Below are 21,625 nucleotides of genomic sequence, written 5' to 3'. Positions count from 1 at the left end.
GCCCAGATTTTTAAAGGTATTAGGTGCCTAACTCCCACTGGTAGTTAAACACCTAAATACCTTTAACTACCTGGCTGTTCATGTTTACATCCTTCAAGTAGCTGATCTGATCCAAATTCAGGCTGTTTGTGCAAATTCATTTGCCAACTTTCCTCAAACTCTTCTCTTTAAACATTGGATTTCAGTTTCCATAACTTAATATATTGCACACATTTATGTGGTGCCCACTGGCATGTGGTTCCACAAATGGATTAGAAATATACCAGTGTCCTATTCAAGGAACAGTACTTTCCTCTACCATCCAGTAACACCTGGGATTCATGTGGTCATGTGTAAAGTTCTTAAACTTTTATGGGAAATCAATACAAATTAACCCTTAATCATAAGTTATCGACTTCCCCTGTAACCTAAAAGAGTTGAAGATGCTAGCTGAGAGAGTTCTGCCCTTTATGCAAAGGCAATAAAGGGCCTCAGAGGCTATAGATAGGAAGAACAATTTAAACTGAAATAATCATTAGGGATTAAAAACTGTGATTGACACACTTTTCTGAAAGACCAGATAAGGTGGCTGTCATAAACATAGGACATATCTCAATATATCAATTAGTGGGCAGAGTTCCCAGTGAAGTCAGTGGGAGTCATCCATAGAAACTGATGAGAGAATATGGTCTTATTCAAGGGGTTACAGTCTTAAAAGATATGCAAACTGAAATTAAGCAACAAGCAAACCCTAAGGAGGGTAAGAAATATTTCTTTATGAAAACAGTGATTAGTGTAGGGAACAGGCCACCAAAAACAACAGAAGATGCAACTTTAAGATAGCTAGCCAAATCCCTGAGGCGTGGGGATATTACAGGGTACAAATGCTACATTGGTGTCTCGATCTTGATGGGTCACATGGCTTTCTTCTCTCCTAAAATGTTACTACACTGCTATGGTCAGCTATCTGATCTCTTCTTTTGTAATGTATGTACAGTTACAGAATGACACCATGCTTTTTGGATCTCTGTCATAGGGACTGTCACTCACTACAGGTCTGTACAGTACCCAGCTCAATGAGGCTCTGATCTACTTGAGGCCAGTAGGCACTACTGCAATACAAATAAATCAAAACAATAGTCTCTGATGTAAAGCCCAGTGTTGTCCTCCTTTATCCAATGGAAACTGGCCACTGACACTGCACAGTTGTGATAACGTTCCAAGATTGTATCAGCCTCTGCATGTTTACACTGCAAACTCTATAGGGCAGGGTCAGTGGCTTCCTATCTTCCCATGTGTTTGTACAGCACAAGGTACGGTGAGGTCCTAATTCTGATCAGGGCCTTTGGGCAATACTACAATATAAATAATAACTTGTCAATTTTTCCTGGAAAATTGGACTGATAGAGGGTTTTTCAAGACAGTTACCAACACATTCTATTTTTCCTTATTCTTTCAACTATATTTCAATGAACCAGGAGAAAACCTGATTTAGCAGCAAGGCAGCCCACTGTAAACAGCACAAAAATAGCCCAATAATAGAATAAAAAAGAGAGGAAAACATCTTCTGTCCCTTAATGCTTTAATACCAAGCCTCTTGAAATCTCCACGCATCTAGCTAAAATACAGCTGCTTTGGGGAGCAAATTTCATCCAGGTTCCATGGAGCCTAGCAGACTGTCAGAAACCGGAAACAGATGCTGAAATTATGTTGCAATACTTCAATTGCCTTTTTCTTTTTTTTTTTTCCTATACTGGAATTTCTAACTTCACAGTCTGGAAATGAGGATGTCAAAAGCAAAGTGGAGTGCAGCTTGAAAAGAAAGTGATTCAAGTTGTAATACCGCTAAGTGTAATTGTTTTGATCATTGTAAAATCAAGGCACTTAAAAACTTACCGACACTAAGGCTATGTCTCTGTTACACAGCTTTTAGCAACATGGCTGTGTTGTTACAGACAGGCCGCTAAACAGCACGCAGTGTAGCTGTGGTTTGTCAGCTCTCTTGCTGACAAAGCACTGTTCACACCGGCGCTTGTTTCAAGAAAACTTTTGTCTTTTGGGGGATGTGTGTTTGTTTGTTTTTTTTAACACATCTGAAAGACAAAAGTTTTGTCATTCAGTTGCCAGTGTAGACATAGCCTAAGGTACATAAAAGAAAATAGTAGTTACAATATTTAGGTCATATCTTGAATCATACGTGGCTCTAAGTCCGTGCTATTGTATCTTATTCTCTGCATAAAAGTTACTTATAGTGGGCTTCTCAGGGTCCAGTGCAGCCCAGCTCTCTAGGGAGGATAGCCAATTTTGGCAGAACATACCAGGGAGGTGTGGAAGGGGGAAAGCCATCCCCGTGGAAGTTCTTCCACAAGAGTGTTGTAGGGTCTGAACTCTGCTTAATTTTATAGATGAGGCGGAGTGGGGCAGTACTGTCCATTGGCTAGATCCTGCTAGTATATGGGCACTCAAACGTTGATTGATCTCGATGGGAATTCTACACGCAGAACATTTCTTGGATAAGCTGCAAAGCCTATATCCTACAGGAATCTATGAGTGAGTAAAGGGGAGCCTTTTGGACAGTCTTGCAGATATTCAGACAAATATTTCCTATTGTCATAGTTTCCTCAATAGATTTCCTCAGGAAAAGTGCGAAATCTGTATGAAAAACAGAGAACAACACTCGGAAGAAGCAAACTGTAGCATGGCACAAGGAGGAAGACCTAAAATAAACACAGTTGCTGGAGACACAGGCCATAGGTGGACACCAGTTGTGTTGTCTTGCTATGAAAGCAGCTGATTAAACCAAACATCACAGGACTCCAACAGAAAAACTAATTATTTATTAAGATATTTTTATCATTTTGTTTTGAGTCCAGAGTGGAAGTGGTTTAATACAGAAACTATTGAGAACTGTATGTTTAACCCTCAGAGCACTCAATATGCTCTAATCTTACTGAGAACTGAAGGTAAAAACACCTCATCTCCCTCTGCCCCCAATGAGACCCCAACCCTCCAAATGCTGATCTCTTCCAACCAATCTTTGACTCAACCCCCTCCCTCAGCTTCCCACAGCCCAACCCCTACTCCTGGGATAAAGTCAGGATTTGATCTACCTAAGAGTCTCTGCTACCAGAAACCTTACTAATCCTCCGATCTGAAAGCCCTCACTGACTCCCCTGCAAACCCTTACAATACCCAGTTCCCACCAACCATGAAGAAATTGGTCAGTGTTCTATGCTTTGTTGTGGAGCGCTCTAACTGGCTTGTAATGTTTGTCTGAAACATCCCACCTTGTTAGCAAGTGTTGAAGAGTTAAATGGGTTCTGCTAACTTGCAGAGAGAGGGGATTCATTGCCCCACCTGGTCAAAAGGAGGTGGAGAAGAGGTCCTTTAGAGAAGGAGGATCTAGGATGTGGGCTGAACAGTTCTGAGAGAGGAACCCTAGTAGCAGCCAAACTTGAGGAGAAGGTTTGAGCTGAACCTTACTTTATTTACTCTGTTTTTAGAAAAAGATGAGTGTGTTGTCAGGCTGAGAATGGTTAGGAATGGCACACATGCTCATATTTTGTGCTCAATTCTCAAGGGGAAATGGGTACAGAATGAATGTTCTCATAATTTTAATTCCAAACATTTTAGCTGAGTACCTTCTTGAAGCTGAGAGGTCCTTAAAATAATATTTAAAATAAAATCCTCACTAACCTCAGGCCTTTAAAATATTGTTAAGAAAACTCTGTATCATACTAGTCAGCTGGCAATCCTGCTACTTTAATTTTTGTTTCTCGAGATTATACTAAGAAAAGGTCTAGCTTTTTGTAGTTTGATTAAAATACCTACACCTCTATAAAATGATGGGCAAAGATTTATAAAGAGTTTGTCATGCTATGATCTTTAAGATGCTACTTAACGTACTTTTAAATGGTTGGTATAAGACTAGTAAAAGTAGTGTAGATCAAGAGTAATTCAGTTGAAATCAATAGGGTAAATGAAAGCAGAATCTATCAGGCCCAGCATACCTCAACACTTGAGACTGTTTTCAGGTTTAGTCCCCCAACCGAGTCTGCTGTCTTTGCCACCTTTTCCTGATAGAAAAGATTTAATACAGTCTCTTTGCATTTCCCATCTTTGCATTTTTTATCTGATATAACTATTGGATAGCTTGCAAACAAAGCAATAGTAAATCCTTATAGCAATACTTAAAAAAATATTTGTTTTAAACAGAAAACATCAGGTATCATCAAAGAGCAAAAAGCTATATTGATGCAACATTAGGCCTCAAATTTTGAACAAAAAAGCTCAAAAAAAACTATTAAAGTTCTCATGACAATCTTAACTCAGTTTAGTTACTTGTATGTAGTCATGATGAGGCCTTTCATTATAGAATCACAGGAAACTGTGCAGAGTGTCACACTGTTCAGCAAATATGTAATTCTCTAATTCTGTATCACTCTCAGTAGCTTTTGTGTGTGTGCTGTCAGTACTTAGGCATGCAACGATTCCCTGTCATAGAGGGTGCCATTAGCTTTGCCTGAAGACCCAACTATAAACTCTGAAATAGGGCACCGAAGGGTAAACAACATATGTCATGAAGGGTCATTTAAATAAATAAGAGTTCTTGCTTGTAAACTAAGCCAGCTGTAAGTTTTATCTCTTTGAAGGATTGATGAAAGCATCCCATAAACATGCGGAAGTCTGGTTTGCATCAGGAAAGGCTCACTGAGTTTCATTTGTTCTGAGCAGAATTGGGATCTGTAGGATAAATGTAGCATGTTTTCAGGTCCTCACCCTACCTGGAAAAGAAGTGACCTTTACTTCAGATCTAATCGGAGCAGCTAGTAGACAGAGCCACTCTTAACTTTCAGTGGAGAACTGACAGACACCAGGCAAAGGAGGGACCACACTTGTAAATGTAAACTTAATTTCCTAGCAGGAGTTTTTGTTTGGAAGTGAGAAGCCAAGCCCTTCATTTCCAAACCTTTAGTCAAAAACCAAACAGTCCATTAGTAACAGAAGTGAAAAAATACATCTCATGCAGATCAGTTTCATATGCATTTAAAATTGTATCCTCGTTTAGGACATGATGGCTTGGGAAAGTCCTTTGTGAGCCCCCGTGAACTCCCACAGAATTTTTCAAAATAATTCATTTAAATATAGTTATGAGAGTGACATGAGTTGAGGCTTCAGGGTTCAGAGTTGCATAGTAAAGTCATAAGAGTAATAAGCAATGGCTTACTGATTTGCAAGTAAATGCCCAAACATCCCCTTAAAACCACTGTTTACATCAATCCTTTGAAATGCTATGCTGGATCAAAGGTTAGTTCAAAGGGTATCATTACTGCTAAGAAAAAAGTCCAGCAGCTGCTTGTCTTCAGGTAGAACTTGAATGGTTTCTCTCATTCCAAAAAAGTTAATTGCATGCACTCATTTCATCAGGTTCTGGTGAATTTAAATCCATCAAGATGTTTGGCATTTGACTCGGAGTCAGAATACTTTCCATCTAGGTTTGTATAAGCTGTTAGAACCTGGAGTTTCCTTCTGACATATACAGCTTGACACTGAAGGTCTCATTACACAGGCTCAAATTTAAAATGATTTCCCATTGAGGAAGGATGGTGCTTAGATTAAAAAAAATTGCTTATTAAATGTGCCCTGTTTATAGATTGTGCTATTTATTGACTCATCTGGGTTTACAGTCTTAGGAAACCGGAAAGTATGATTTCAAACTTTTAATATGCGACCCTTAATGAAAGCCTTCGGCCCGACCATATGCATCAAATCTGAAACTCTGGGGTTAATTACTATTTCTATTCCTTGTTGTTAATTTCAGCTCAATACCAGGGGGGAGAGACACCACCATCAAGCTGTCTCTCACAAAACTCAGGAATGATGCGACCAAGTCAGAGCCTCAGAAACCTACATTCTTACTGATGGGCAGAGGATTTAGCATTAAATGTGAGTTATTTGATAAATCAATGAGAGAACATATACCTTCATGCTGAGAAATTGTTACTATATTCTGCTGCTGCTGTCATATTCTGTTGGTTGTCTCAATAGCTGGGAAGTTCAGGTGAGACTCAAATTCTAACCCACCCTGTTGTGCTTAAGGTAGGAACGGCTGTGCACATAGGATCTGATCTAAAGCCCACTGAAATCAGTGGAGTCATTTCACTGACATCACTAGGGTTAACATTAGGTCTACAGCATATGAGATCAGCCACTGTTTAAAGGGAAAGCAACAGAGCAAAACTGAGGAGTTAATTAAAATATGGTCTTATTATATACTATAGTTTTTTTGTTTTTGTTTACAAGTCTGACCCTTTACATCAACAAAGGGTGCACAAATGGGCTTGGGAAAACTTCATATTTGTTTGCAAAGTGTCCAATTTCCATTTACAAATTTGGGTTACTGAGCATATGCAGTTCTAAGCCAGGCTAACACAGTGTGAGTTTGTCGTCCTTTAGCAGTTAGAGACCATGCACAAAAGTTAGTCCATCACTTGCATCAAGTTAATGGACCTGGGCCTTTGGCTCAACCAGCACACGCTTGTGTTTTTAGATGTGGAGGGTCGTAGGTTAATCCCCATGTACAACGCCTTTGAGATATCTTTGCATGGTAACTCCTGAGCACAATCACCTAGTTTACCTGTGTAAACGTAGATCTTTTGAGGCACAAGGGTTGCACATGAGTTTTTGCCAGCAAATCATCTTGTTGAAGGAATTTGACCTTCAATGTAAATTCATATTTTTCTGGTGATATTTTAAAAAGCAAATATGAAAAAGTAAATTAAAATCTCAATGGGCCTTGGATGTACTAACTGAAAGCAAAGATTTTTAGTACCTTGAATTTTTGTTGACGTACTGCTCACTCTCCTATTACTGCTAGATTTCAGCCTGAACGTGGTATCTACAGAACCATTAGAAATCTATGACAGTGCAGAGGGAAAGCAGAGACACTGTTTAGTATCTGAAATGATGGTGCTACTGTACCTCCCTCTCTCACTTATACACGACAGCCTGTGCGTGTATCTTCGCAGATCCTTGCAATATAGCTAAAAAAGCTTCTTCATTTCAGCGATTTCTAAATTCCATGAGGATATATCACCATTTGACTCAAATTTTACACACTTTCTCCCTTCACCTATTAACCTTTTCCAGAAGAAAATTAAAGGAACTTTGTCACAATCAACAGGCACCAAATTTAATACCTAAATACCTTAGAAAATCTAACCCTTTGTGCTTTTGGTTCATTTTATCGCAATTTGGTGAAGGCAAAACTCAAAATGAAATGCTGATTTTGTTCCACTTCTGCACTGCATGTGGTTTTCCAAGGGTTTGTCATCCCAGAAGACCTATACCGTGACCAAATATCACTAGCTGCATTATACAAACCAGAACAGAACTGCAGAAATTAAAATTTCTGCTTATTCACAGACACATGCTTATTCACTGAATTTCATACAAAACTTCTTTTGCTGATATTTAGTTTGGTTTCCGTGTTCAACTAATCTGGTTCACATGGCTTCATAGCACTAGTTAAAATCTCAGTCAAGGGACCCCAAACAGGGAACCAGATCATGGATGTGTCTGTAAACTGGTCTGCTTTTTTCTTTCTGCTGCCTCAAAAGAATGAAGCAGACAGGCAATGGCTGAAGTTAGCTGCATTTCTATTCTGTGAAGCATCATGCTTCAATCTCATCCACCTCCAAGGGACATTGTGAGGCTTAATTAACATTTATAAAATGCTTGATGACCCTCAGAGGGAAGATGACAAAGAAAAATAATTAATTCCATTTTCCTAATGGAGCTAAGAAGGGACTGCAGAGGAACACACACAATGCGCAAACCCATGTTCACAACATGTGGGTGTGGGGCCAGTATGACGACAAATCCAGTTAGGGTTTTTTAATAGGTTTATTGGTGATGGCTGCCTGGCTGGGCGGGCGGGCCTTTAACACAGCTGTTGCCCTTGTTTCAGAGAGTGGCAAAGTTTTATACTATCAAGAAGATGCTTTAAAGCAAACAAATGGGGGAAGGGTAATGTTTTGGGATTGCCTACTCTGGCAATGCCCCTCTGACAGCAATTTGTTCTCTGTCAAGAAAAAAAAATTACCCCTCTCCTAAAATGAAATTGAAGACTTAATGAAACCAAAAAGGAAAATCCTACAGAGCAAATAAATCCAACAAAGGAAAAATCTGCTGCTCTCCAGTCAGTATTTTCAACTATGCTGCTCCGGGAGAGGGATTTGGTGCCACCTTTGCTTTCAGATGGCTTTCCAAGATGCCATGTATCAGTCTGAAGTCATTTATCAGCTTCTAATTTCCAACATCACATATATACAAAACCATAACATTAGTCAAAGCTGTAGAAGGACTAAGCGTTCCCTCTACAATTATAAAACCAGAAATACCATACCAATGGGATGCAGGTACTATATTTAAGTTGTATACAGAGACAGTACATACTGCTGTGTATGGGCTTCTATTGCCACTTTTTGCCCCCATTCCACCCTCCACGCTAACATAAAATGACAGGAGCGCATTAGCTTTAACAGCTAAACCATATGGTGAAAAATTTGCAGAGAAATCCCAAATGATGTGAAGCTCACCTTGGTCCAGTTTTAGGTATGAACCTGAAATGCAAAACAGTTTTACTGAAAGATCAAACTGAAGTTTTTAAGCAGTTTGGGGCAGGGACAGTTTCTACTGTAACTAGTTCAAGGGGGCCCATATTTTGGTTGAGGCCTTTTGTTGCTGCCATAATAAGAATAATAAAAGATCTTTACCATTTTAAGTAGAGATGGCTCCACACCCAAACCTCCCCGGACATTGGGGGTGTTTAAAAATCCACATCTGAATTTGGTAGCATAAACACATCTCCACTTCTAAGCAGCCAGGGCCTAGTTTTGAGTGAACTTTAGGTGATTAATGGTGTCATATCATAACTGTGTGAAACCTGCAGTTTAATATGATTTCAACAATGTTTGAAAACCAGACAAAGTTTGGTGGTTTCAACCATGTTTCACTTTAAATGAAAATGAACATAAATCTTGGGGTATAAACCTATGTAGATGGGGGGAAAAAATCTGCACGAGATTCTATAAAGTAAAATTTTGCTCACCTATAAAATGTCACCCATTACTTAATGTATCAGTAAGTATTTTTTGGGGTGGAGGGAGAGAGATTGGGCTGCTAATACCCTTCCTAGATTAATTGCTTCAAAAACCATTGTGTCTAAGAAGGGTGATTTTTACAGATTTCACAGAATTGTGCCTTTAAAGTTAATTTTGCCAATGCAATAGCTGATTATCTGGAGTCATAGAACTGTGGTTTAATGGCACAGAGCAGTGACTTTGACAATAGTTTGGTCCCTTTTAAGCCCTGCAGTCTGGGGCATGAGTGGGAGAGGGATCCCAGAAGATTGATTTTTTTTTTTAGTGCATTATTTTACGGAACATTACAGCAGTAGACAGAACACATGTTAGTAATTTGTGAGTGAATAGACAGGCTATTTCCTCTGTTTACAGTATAATAAAGTCAGACTGTGACCATATACATGGGGTTAAAAAGACCCAAAGGCCTCCCATAGGATTTAGGAAAGAAACCACATTTAAAGCTTCAGGGCTGTCCATATTCCCATGGCCGAGTCTAAGTAGTGAAACAGTTTTGATAGCTGTAAAGTCTTTTTCTGAACAAGACAGGATTACTTGACAAGTTTGTCAACTCCTAGCTGACAAAGTGGATTTTGAAATGTTGTGATGCTGAAGCAGCAATCACAATGTTTTTCTTTTGATGTGATCATAACTTTAGTATACTGTAGGAGAAAACACTAGGTGCTAATTCATAACATGTTTATGTGACTGGCAGCTTCAGAGAATTTCACTTCACTGGTTTTTTAAAGATCCCGCATTCAGTCTCTTCAAGCCTTAACGATCTTTTTTAATATGCCTAGAAACTGATTGGGCTTGATTCTTGTAGCTGCCTTCACTGGAACCAACTGGATTGCCTTACTTCATTATGACTAATGGGTCTAATTCGGAGAGAGGCTGAGTGCACTCAATTCTCTCTAAAGTCAGTGGGCTGCAACAGTGTCAGTGGGAACTGAGGGCATTGAGTTAGCATGTCTCAAGATCATGCCCAGTGTTTCTAAGAGACATAGCATCTCTATGTGAGTGATCTTGAAATCAAATCAGCACCATTTCTATGCAACAAATCTGACTCTTGTTCATGCTATACATTTGATTAAATCCAGAAAAGCAAAATAAAAACCCTCAGACTTTGTGTAAAATTCCTTTATAAAATTCAAATTGTCACCTTGCAATAAACTCACCTACTAAAGAATGTCAGGGTAAGTATCATGAGTGAAGGCTCTGGAATCCAAAATAGTTATATACTTTAGCATTTAAAGTCAGAGCATTTAAGTACAGCTAGCTTTCTTTTTTCTGGGGGCCTAAAGCTGTCCTTAAAACTTGATTTTAGTCTAACAGGTAGAATCTGCTAATGCACTTGCACAGGAATGCCCTAGTTCGGCAGTTGGTTTATGACACTTGGTTTATGAGACTTCTGAATTTTACTTCTATTTAGTATTTTTACTTATTTTCCAGCACCAAAAGCACCGGAAAGATACTTTATAAATGAAAATAACTAAAATGAAAATCCATAAAGGCAGACTGTTCTACAGGCCTCTGGTGATATGCGAATTGTTGTCTGGGATCACAACTTGCTCCTCTATAGTCTGATACAAGACTTCGCTTTGTTTTAAGCACTCAGTTAGAGAGCACCTACATCACATGGAAAGGACTACTATAGCACAACACTTACTAAACTGCTAATAACTTTATTTCTGCCTGTAGCACCCTCAAAGATGAAAAGTCACTTTTCTAAATGTCTGTTTGATACTCAGAGTTCTCTTGATAACGAAAAGAGTTTGCTAGATTTACAGTATCCCATATGAGCACACAGGACTCCCACTGACTTGAATGGGCTTTGGATCAGGCTATGCTGCATTAATACAAAAGGATAATTTCATCTTGGTGCACAGGGAGTTACACCCTCGATTACCTATATATTCATGTCTACACAGCAGCCAGGGTTATAATTAGTAGCTCATGTAGATGTACCTATGCTAGCTGCACCGTAGCTAACTTGCTAAAAATAGCAAAGTCATGGAGTTACGCCCAGGCTGCACCAGGTATGTATTTTCTTGTTCAGCCTGTGCTGAAGCCTGCACCATTACATCCTCACTGCTCTTTGTAGTAAGCTAGCTAGGTGAAAGCTAACGCGGGTAAATCTGCATGAACCACAAATTACACGCCCCCAGCTGCGGTGTAGCCAAAGATCTTCTGGGCAGGGATGGTCTGTCTTTTGTGTCTTGTCGAATGCAAGCACATAGCCATCTCTAAAATAATAAATATTAATGTCCAAGTTCAAAATGTACATATATCCTTGGTTTTCTTTGCATAGAATTGGGGAACAGGATCTTTGTAATACATAATGGTACTTTCTCAATCCCGCAAAATAGAATAGTTATTATTCTGGTGATTTAAATTATCCCTGTGGTCCTAATTAATTAACACATTAGTACAGTTTCAGAGCATGCAATATATTTATTATTCATAGCCTAATTGTGGTTGTAGTCAGTGGGAGTTGCAGATACTCAGTGCCCCTTAAAATCAAGCCCATTGTATGTATATGCAAATCTAACATAGAATATTTTTGGTCTGAGTTTTAATATGAATGACAGATAAAGTGAATAAGTATTATATTTATGAAGAAACTCGCAAGTTTCAGAACTGTTTGCCCTCAAACCTGGAGCTCTGCAGGTGGTCATAATGCAAGCTCTTCTAAGAATAACCTTTTTTCAATTACTTGGCTATATGCAAGAGAATACATTGTAAACGTTTGCTCTGGCATCATGTCAAGAACTCTAAAGCTGACCTGGAGAACTAGCCTTTGCTGTGTGCAAGAAGGGATCAAATCAGTTTCCTCAGTCTGGGTTTGGTTCTCTTACATCAAAACAGAAACAACCTTGAACAGTGTGTGCTGGTTTGTAACCCCAGTGGGGAATGTCTAAAAATTGTACTGAAATCGATTAAATGATTTGGGATGACACAATTGATGTCAGTCAAAAAGGATCTAGTGAATGGATGACGAAAACATGACCCTGAAGCAGCAGGGAATTCTAATCCTAGAAATTGCTATACTGGATCAGACCTATAGTCTGTCTAGTCCGATATCCTGCCATTGACAGTGGCCAGGACCAGATGCTTCTGAAAAAGGTGCAAGCAATCCTGCAATCGGCAGTGTTGGGGACAGTTACATCTAACATCCAATAGTCAGAGGTTTGCTTATGCCACGAAGGAGGGTTTGTATCACTCCAAGATTCTTGGTGCTATTTGCTATTATAATCTCTTGATATCCTTGTTAACTGTATCAGTATCTAATCCCTTTTTAAATCCTGCTAAACTCTTGGCCTCAAGGCTATCCCATAGCAATGAGTTATGCAGATACTTTTTCATGCAATGCATAAGTAATTTCAAATATATCCCACAGCAACCTCTCCCTATTACTTCTGGAAGGAATAAAGCAGATTGACAGCAGGTTTCTATTAATAAATTACTAGAGTTCTTTTCCTTCCAAGTGCTTTAGAAATTTTAATCTTCACAAGTAGGTAGATATAATTAACCTTATTTTATAGATGGAGAAACTGAGGCAGAGCAATTAACTGCATCTGGGCTGAGACTAGAACTCAGGAGTTCCTAACTCCTAGTTCTGTGCTCAGACCATATCTTGTTTCTTTTATGGTTAGATAAAGCAGATTTTTAGAGTAATAAACCAAGACTCCTGAAGTGGGATGGAGGGCAGGGAGGTAGGAATTCATGGGAGGCCTCTGTCAGATGGGCAGGGTGTGGGGGATGACAGAAACGGTTACCAACTACACCCTCCCTTCCTATATCTCAATTTGCTACCCATAATCCTTTCAGAATAAAAACTCAGAACGAGTTACAGTGTGAGGTTGAGGGAGGTGGAAATAGTTATTTGCCCCTTTACAGTTTTCTCGCAGACCCAGCCCTACCTTGTATTTCTACCTGGTATCTGTAGGCTCATCTTTTTCCTACAAAAAAGAAAGAAAGAAAGAAAACACCTTACACTACTCTGACCTTTTTTTTTTTTGGCTCTGCTTCTCTCATACATACATCTACATAGAGGCCAACATTTTCAAACTTGTGTTCCTCAAACTAAACTGCTACATCTATAATTAGACACTGAAGTAACAATGGTTTGATTTTCAGAGCACTCCCAACTATGGGAGTCTGAAAATTTGGGCCACTTTTCACTGAAGGACCCTTGTGATGAGATGTGTACCCCACACCAGCCCTGAAAGGGTTAATGAGGGCCTGAGAGACTAGTTATGTTAAATGGTGTCACCTGCAAGAGGGAGGGCCAGGGTTAATTGAGGGTGAAGCTCAACTGGGAAGGGGCTGGGACAGCACTGTAAAGCTTGGAGGATGAAAGCTCAGAGGAAGCTGCTGTCACTCCCTGGGATGAGAGTTCCTCAAAGACAAAGAGGAAGTCCGGGGGAGAGTAAGCCCTGAGATCCTGCTCTTGGAGCAAGGAGTCTGGCAAGAGGGTAGGAGGGAGTGAAGTAGCCATGAGGAGTAGAGTAACCAGAAGCAGGCAAGAGATGATAGGGAGGCTAGGTAGGAAGGAGCCCAGAGAAACAGAAAAGCTATATTGACTGGGACTGAGGACTTGGGTTTCTGGTTATAAGGGCCCTGGGCTGGAACCTGGTGTAGCAGGTGGGCCTGGGCTCCCCTGCCAGCCACTGGTATAGTGACAAGCTGGGACTGAACACTGTCTAGAGATGACATTTGGACTTCATAATGCTGGAAGGGGTGGACTAAAATAGTGACCTGGCTGGAGGGCCAAGTTACCCGAAGAAAGACTGTCATAGAGCCAGCAATGAGCAGCCAGGGGGCACCTGATGCAATGAAAGCAACATTCCCAGATGGAGATGCAAGGGGGTGTACTAGCAGTGAGTGGCAACCCTGTATACAGACCTGAATATGAAGCTAGGGTCCCAAGTGTGAAAATGTTGGCAATTCTATACCAGCAGGTACTAGGGTGTGTACTTGTCACCGTTTAATTTTCTAAGTATGTGACTGTATCTGCAAATTTGGCATAACTTGCCTAGGAAGTTGCCAGTATCATCCTTTGGTGTTGCAGGGTTAGACCACTCCTGACAACAATTCAAATCTCTGTCTACAGAGTTCTAAAGTAAGATAACTGAGCACTCTAATTGCTATCACCTTTGGCTAAGGTGTCTGTACTCTCTTCATGGAGTGCTGTATTGAAAACTGCATTCAAGTGATAGATCACAATTTTAAATTCTCAGGGGTTTTCCTGGGCCTGCTGGGAGGCAGAAGTTTCTGTAGGGAAACCTGCAACCAGAGTCCGGGTACAGCTACACTAAAGAGTTTGCAGCTGCACTGGTGCAAGCTCTCTAACATAGCTTCTCTAAGCCGAAGGGAAAGAGCTCTCCTGTTGGCTTAATTACTCCAGCCCCTGCAAGCAGCAGTAGCTACGTTGGCAAGAGACGCTCTCACGCCAACAGAGCACTGTCCACACTGGTGCTTATGTCAGTATAACCTGTGTTGCTAAAGGGGAATGATTTATTCACCCCCCTGAGTGACATAAATTATTCCAACATAAGCTGTAATGTAGACATAGCCTCAGTTTGCAGGCACCCAGCCTAGAATAAGGCAGGGTGAGCTGTGCCTCTGTCTTTAGGGCCCAGCCTGCTTTCTCTTTCTGTTTCGGGGTTCTTGTGTGTTATCATTCTGAATACTGAAAAATACTGTACATTTACTCCTGGGGGAATTCTGTGTCACTGCACATGCACATATTTAATGGGCCATGCATATTTTTAATTTTTTGCAGAAAATAGCTTCTGCTGAAAAGCTGCTGCAGTTCTGCCTTTTGCCCACCAGAGGGTGATGTGGTGCTAGAACAGAGCAGCTGCTCCTGGCCAGTTAGGGAAGAGAAAGAGCCTGCCTTCTTCACAGTGCCTGTCAGGCCAGGTCAGGAGACAGACATCGTGGAGCTGCTGGGGGGTCATACAGGGGCTCATAAGGGCTAATAGGGGACGACAGACTGGGGTGGGGGTTAAATGGGAGTGGAGGTGCAGGGCCATAGGGGGGAGGAAGGTGCAGGGCCACATGGGCAGAGGGGGATGGGGTGCAGGGCCACATAGGGATGGGGGGTGGCTGAGTGGGGGCACAGAGACATGGGGATGGGGAAGCAGTGGATGGACACATATAGATTGAAAGGGGGTGCAGGGCCACATGGGGACAGGGGCAGATGTGCCTGACTGAATGGGAGAGGCTAGGGGTCATCCAGGGTCTGCATGGGGGACACTCCCCAACAATCCCTCCCCTCCCCACGCAAAAACCTGTTCCATACTTTTTCCACCCATACCTAACAACCCTCCAAGTTCATATCCAGGCTCCTTCCCAGCAATTATTTCCCTCTCCCTTAGCTCCTCTGTTACCTCTGACTCCCCCAAACTTTTGCACTGCTTCTGAGGGGTATGGGAAATATGGTTCTGTACTGTAGTTTAAATGAATTATTACTCAGAGTTCTGTATTAATATGCCTAGTAAGGAATCTATTTGTCAAAAAACATTTCCTGAATCTTTTTTATTGTCTGTGTTGTTTCAGACATTCTTGCTGACATTTATTTTGAAATAAATTACCAAAATAATTGAAAATGGTGTGATTATATTGTTGTTTTGACAAAATATGCAGAATTTTGCAGAATTTTAAAATATTGTGTGCAGAATTTTTAATTTTTTGGTGCAGAATTCCCCAAGGAGTATATATTGCAATCTTCCAGCAAGAGCATATGGTTTTATTTAATTTGTCTGGGTGTATGCCGTGAACATAACAGTCATAGCCAATGACCTTCAAATAACAAGTTTTTAACATAGAAAAGTATGTCATCGGTCCCCACAAGGAGTGAAATGGTTGTCTTAGCTCTAATGTAAAAAGTACTTGCAATGAAAACATTTTTTAAAATGTGAGGGAGGAAATAGGTACCTAAATATCTTTGAGGGTCTCAGCCTAAGTCTCTGCATCCTGCCCATCACATCCCACACCTTCATTCGTTCCCCTCTCTTCTGTCCAATTGACACTAATTTCTTTGGGAGTTATGCACGTAAATACCTTTGAGGAGCTGGGCCTTACACTCTATCAGTCTGGGAATCCTTTTGCCCTCTCAATTCCTCTAGAATGAAATAAGAAACACACTGTTGTGACTGCTCTGCCTCACGTGGAATACAGCATATTTTCCTGACTGAAATACAGAGCAAGCAAACATAAATGTTTTCAAACACCAGGCAACACACTCTGCATATCATGATTAGAGATGGACCAGAACCTAAGTCCCAGATCCAGCTCCTTCTCTAACTGTGGGAAATTCTGAACTGGAGCCAAATTTCCTGGTTCAACCCCTTCTTTAGTTAAGACATGATAAGCCAAATTCATCCTTGGTAGAACTTCACTGGCTTCAGTAGATTTATAGCAGAAGTGAATTTGGCTTCTCATCTTAACTACTGTATGTTCTGCAGTGTGTTAAAGGGATAGAAAAAAATGTGAAGTAATCTGACACATTTATTCCAACAACACAGCTTTATACATTGTTTATTTAATGTATTACAGAAACTTCCTCCCTTTTGCAAACAAATAAATCTGTTTTAATGCATAATTCTTAATCCCCATTCACTATACATACTATAATTGCTCCTTTGGAACTGCAACTGTATGGACCTGGGGAAATTACAATCCTGATATAGCTTTCTGAAGGCAATGGAGTTACACCAAGCATATATTTGATCGATAGATTGTCAGCAGTTGCACATTTGCATTCTTAACATGCAGATGGTATATTGGGAAACATCAGTGTGGAAAATTTGAGAATCCAGATGAGTAGCAGTTACATGAGTCTCATTAGTCCACAATACATCTGGAGGATTAACAAATTTTTTTGAAGTCCAGACCATCAGCTAAACTGTACGTTAACAATTAGCAACACTACATTTGTCTAATTGGAAAAACAGGCTTTTTAAATTTTAAGAATAAACAAAAAGCTAAACCACCAACTTTTTCTTTTTTTTGTTTTTGTTTTGTTTTCTTGTTTCATAGCCCTCACCTTCGAACTGGCACCTAGTACGGTACATTTCAGGCTGGATCACATTTTCACTTATTACTTAAAATGCCATGGGAAAAGTCTATCATTCTAGCAGGCACTGCAGTGATACATATGTCCCAAAAACCCTGATAGGACTTCTGGCTTTGCAAATGGCCTTAATCAAAATCCCAAACCTGGAAAAGCTTGGTGTGGTTTGTTTAACATCACCATGAATAATAAAACTGAGTGTATTAGGGACTCTGCACAATGAACTGACAGATAAAATGCATAAGCCTCCCTTTAAAAATAACAGACCATTTAAAAGTTTCTCTGGAGCTCACTTTTCTTCTTTGTGAGCTGCAAGAGCTGCTAAACATTTCATCTGAGCTACTGCAGAATTCTTAAGCCACTCTCCCTCTGATATGAGTACCTAATCAAAATTAGCCATCCCAGCTGCCAGTATTAAAATTTTATTTCTGACCATTGTCCAGCTCCCTTTCAAAGAATGCTGGCTCTTCATTCCTCTGATATCCTCACCACTCTCCTTCCCCTTGACCACAAAATTAGGGTCTATGCTTTAGAGATGCAGGAGCTTTACAGGCTCTGGTTATTGTTATAAAGTGAAGGGAGTCTCTATTCCCACCAGGGCTCTTCAAACACCAGGCTCTGTGACAAGGAAACAAACAGCTGAGTGTTCTCTGTTGCCTCCAGATGGTGCCCCCCTTTTACCTCTCTCAGCAGCCCCTTTTTTTGTTTTACACGGATTGTGCTGTTTCATCATTCATTCTGACTGTTTGATTTAAGTTTCCAGTCCTTAGGTCAAGAAAAGGCTGGCAAGGGAGGACGGATGAAAGAAAGTGGCACTTTGATGGCTTCTTTTTCACAGTAATGAGCCAAACTGCTCTTTCTTTCCCATCTCGTTTTCCACCCGCCTTCTCCCCCCCTCACCCTTTGGTGTTGCTGTATAGAAATAGTCAGTTCTGCTGTGCCTTCCTGTGATGACTAGATAACCTAGAACAGCGGTTCTCAAACTTTAGCAACCCGAGGACCCCCATTTTGATTTTTAAAATGTTGTGGACGCCCCTGCTCAGACCCTGCCCCTACTCCACCCTTTCCCACAAGGCCCGCCCCTCCTCTTCCCTGCCTCTTTCAGCCACTGCCCCTAAGCGCGCCCATCCCCAATCCTCACCCTCCCTCCCAGTGCCTCCTGCACACCACTGAAGAGCTGTTCCGTGTTGTGAAGGAGGCACTATGAGGGATGGGGAGGAGTTGATCAGTGGGGCTGGCGGTCCCAGACATGACTTGCGGACCCCCAGAAGTATCCTCGCAGACCCCCCCAGGGGTCCGCGGACCCCAGTTTGAGAAACCCTGACCCAGAAGGTTGCATGCTTCCTTGGTGGGCTGTGCCTATAGAGTCACTGCTTTGTTTGGGGGTTATTTTCTGTTTGTTTTGGGGGTTTGTTGTTGTTCCCTGTGTATAATGATGGCTATATGCAGATTAATGGAATTAAAGTTTCTCCATGAGTATGTGCTGCAGCAAAACACTTTAGGGTTGCCAGGTATCCCGTTTTCAACCAGAACGCCTGGTCAAAAAGGGACCCTGGTGACTCCAGTCAGCACTGCTGACCAGGCAGCAAAAACTCCAGTTTGTGGCGTGGTGGGGCTAAGGCAGGCTGCCTGCCTGCCCTGGCTCTGCATGGCTCCTGGAAGTGGTGACATGTCCCTGCAGCCCAGTGCTCCACGTGCTGCCCTGGCCCACAGGCACCGCCCCTACAATTCCCATTGGCTAGGAACCGCTGCCTGCAGGCGAGGGTAGTGTGGAGCTGCCTGGCCACCCCTGCGTCTAGGGGCTGCAGGGACATCTCACTGCTTCCAGGAGCTGCCTGAGGTAAGTGCTGTCTGGAGCCTGCACCCCTTACCCCCTCCTGTACCCCAACCCCCTGCCCCAGTCCAGGGAAAATGAGTGAGAGAGTGAGGGTGGAGGAGAATGAGTGACGGAGGGAGGGGGGATGGAGTGAGTGGGGGGTGGGGTCTCAGGGAAGAGGACAGGGCTGTGGGGAAGAAGGCGGGGCAAGGGTGCTCAATCAGAAAGTTGGCAACCTTCAAACACTTCCTGGTGACTTCTGCATTGTGATGGCTGTTAGCTATCAAAAACAAAGCTTCATTAGCTTAGCAAACTAGCTGAGCCTATAGTAAAGCTTCTGTAGAAAATTACTCTTTGTTTTAGTAGATCAGACAAATAATTGCTACACTTCCATCCTTAGCAATCTTTTATTTTGAAAAGAACACCTTAAGGTTGAGTCACAAGAGGAGGGGAAAATGGCATTTTAGCTTACAAATAACTTGGGTTTTACCAAGAGGATAAAAGGCTGGTTCATAATAATAAAACACTAATTTTTCAGAAATGGGGCATTGACCAATTAAGGTTTGATACCAGCAACCACTGGTTTTCAAATGTCAGAGATTTTTAATATTTCAGAGCAACTGCAATAAAACCACAGAGAAATCCTCTCTTCCAAGTCTGAAACACTGATACTGCCTCAGATTTACATAAAGGACAAATAAATGATGTGAATCCACAATGCTTTCAAGGCTTTTTAGCTTTGACAGTGGCTGCCTGATATGAATTGAATGATCCATGTGTGAGATAAAGAGTTCCAGCTGTATACCGAGGAACTGGAAGGGGTCTATGGCAAAACCAAAATTTTGTTTCAGAGCATCTTTTGGAACTAGAGAAGCTACCTCACAGCGCAGAGCTAGACACTGGGGTGAAGAGAGGGGCATTCCAAGAGTTTAAAAAGTGTGTGCTTTAAGGCCCTGATGCAGCCCCACTGAAGTCAATGGAAAGACTCCTATTGACTTCAATGGGCTTTGGATCAGGCCCTATATCACCTGTGTAATGAAACTGGCTGGGATTGCTGGAAAAGCTTTTAGACAAAGCTCGCACTGCTCTGTTAATACAATTCCTGTGTGTGTACTATCTGACACAATGGCGGTCGGGGGGAGGGGTTTCCCAATCCATCTGGAAAGGATTCTGTGTGAGCCAAGTGACTGAAGCTGTGGGAATACTGCTGTAGCCCGAGCTTTAGTTAAGGATGAGTGAATACTTTATTTAGTATGGGATTATTTTGAATAGGTTTGGGTTTTCCCCCACAGATATTGGGTGTTTTTTCTTCTCTATGTTGTGTATATTGCTTCACTTCTTCGGTTTCTGAATCCCCTGCTTTTTTATACATACTAATTAATCATTTTTATAATTTATAGGAATAAACCTAACTTTTTAATTCTCTCTCCCCTCCACGCCCGCCAATCCACTGTTTATAGTTACAGTAGAGCAAAGAAGGAAGTACCCTATTGTGACCATCCTTATTACAGGCTATGATATCAACCTGCAAGCACCAGGGAAATCACTCTTAGCCCTGAGCAATATAGCTAAATAAAATAGGGGTTATTTTCTCATCAACCAGATTCCCTTTTCTACAGCTGGGTTTTTGGGTATCCCAGACCACTCCAGGACCCAACATACTATATATTTAAACACACAACTCTTACATATGCCCCTTTTTCCTTCACTTCTCAGAAATATATGTTAGAAATTGCAAAAATCTCATTGCCTGGAAATGAGATAAATCTTATCTCATGGCTGTATCATTTGAGGATTATATTCCATGGCTGTAACATCATAGCTGAAAACTTTGACTTTAAGTGAAAAATCTTGTGCCTTGCTTAAAATCTTAAAATGTCCTTCCAGTAAACAACCTGATTGTAAAAATGTCCTCTGCCCTTGGTCTCTAGTTTCCTATCACAGTTCTGGTAACTTTTCTATACAGAGAGCAATACTATTTCTACTAGTACCTCCATAACAGCCTTATTTATAATACACTGTATGACACATAGTACATGTCACTTATTCTGTTTGGAAAAGGTTGCATCCACCATTTCTATTACTCAGCAGAGGAGTGAGAAGGCGAGTGGGGGTGGGGTGAGGAGGCAAGCGGCTGGGGGAGGCCCTGGCGGAGGAATAAAGAGGCGAGCAGTGAGCCAGCAGCAGGGTGATGAGGCAGGCAGGGGGATCTGGCTGCGCGCAGGGGAGTGAGGTGGTGAGTGCTGAGCCACCAGCGAGCAGGAGTTCTCACGGCGGGCAGGGGGGTGTCTGTGGTGGGGGAGGGAGGCAGGACACAGGAGGCGGGCGGGGGTGAGGAGGTGAGAGGCAGGTGGAGCCCCCCTTTGGGGAGGCTAGCCCCCGACTCCACCCCTTCTGCCCACGGTCCCCCCCGGCAGCTGGAGCCCCGAGAACCCCTGTGCCTGGAGCCACAAGCCCTCCTCCTGGAGATGCTCTGAGCACCTCCCTAGCTGGAGGAGCCCCAAGCTGGCCGAAGCCCCGAGACCCACACCCCCCAACACCTGCCCGGAGGAGCCCCAGGCCAGCCGCAGCCATGTGTCCCCTCTCTTCTCCTCCCCAGACCCA

General features: G+C 41.8%; 1 protein-coding gene and 1 long non-coding RNA gene across 3 annotated transcripts in view; one reads left to right on the top strand and one right to left on the bottom strand.

Annotated features, from left to right (window-relative positions):
* The window catches only part of EFCC1 (EF-hand and coiled-coil domain containing 1), an 89,724-nt gene that overhangs the window by 45,401 nt on the left and 22,698 nt on the right, over positions 1–21,625 (bottom strand). The gene's annotated exons all lie outside the window — the stretch shown is intronic.
* The window catches only part of LOC311523345, a 124,163-nt gene that overhangs the window by 95,005 nt on the left and 7,533 nt on the right, over positions 1–21,625 (top strand). Inside the window, exon 3 of the long non-coding RNA XR_014712321.1 lies at positions 5,801–5,925. This is a non-coding gene — a long non-coding RNA (uncharacterized lncRNA). The remainder of the gene's footprint in view (positions 1–5,800; positions 5,926–21,625) is intronic.

Source organism: Lepidochelys olivacea (assembly GCF_965140295.1).
Source record: "Lepidochelys olivacea isolate rLepOli2 genome assembly, chromosome: 7".
Classification (NCBI taxonomy): domain Eukaryota; kingdom Metazoa; phylum Chordata; order Testudines; family Cheloniidae; genus Lepidochelys; species Lepidochelys olivacea.
Note: the sequence above shows the minus strand (reverse complement) of the source record. Positions and strands in the feature narration are given on the sequence as shown.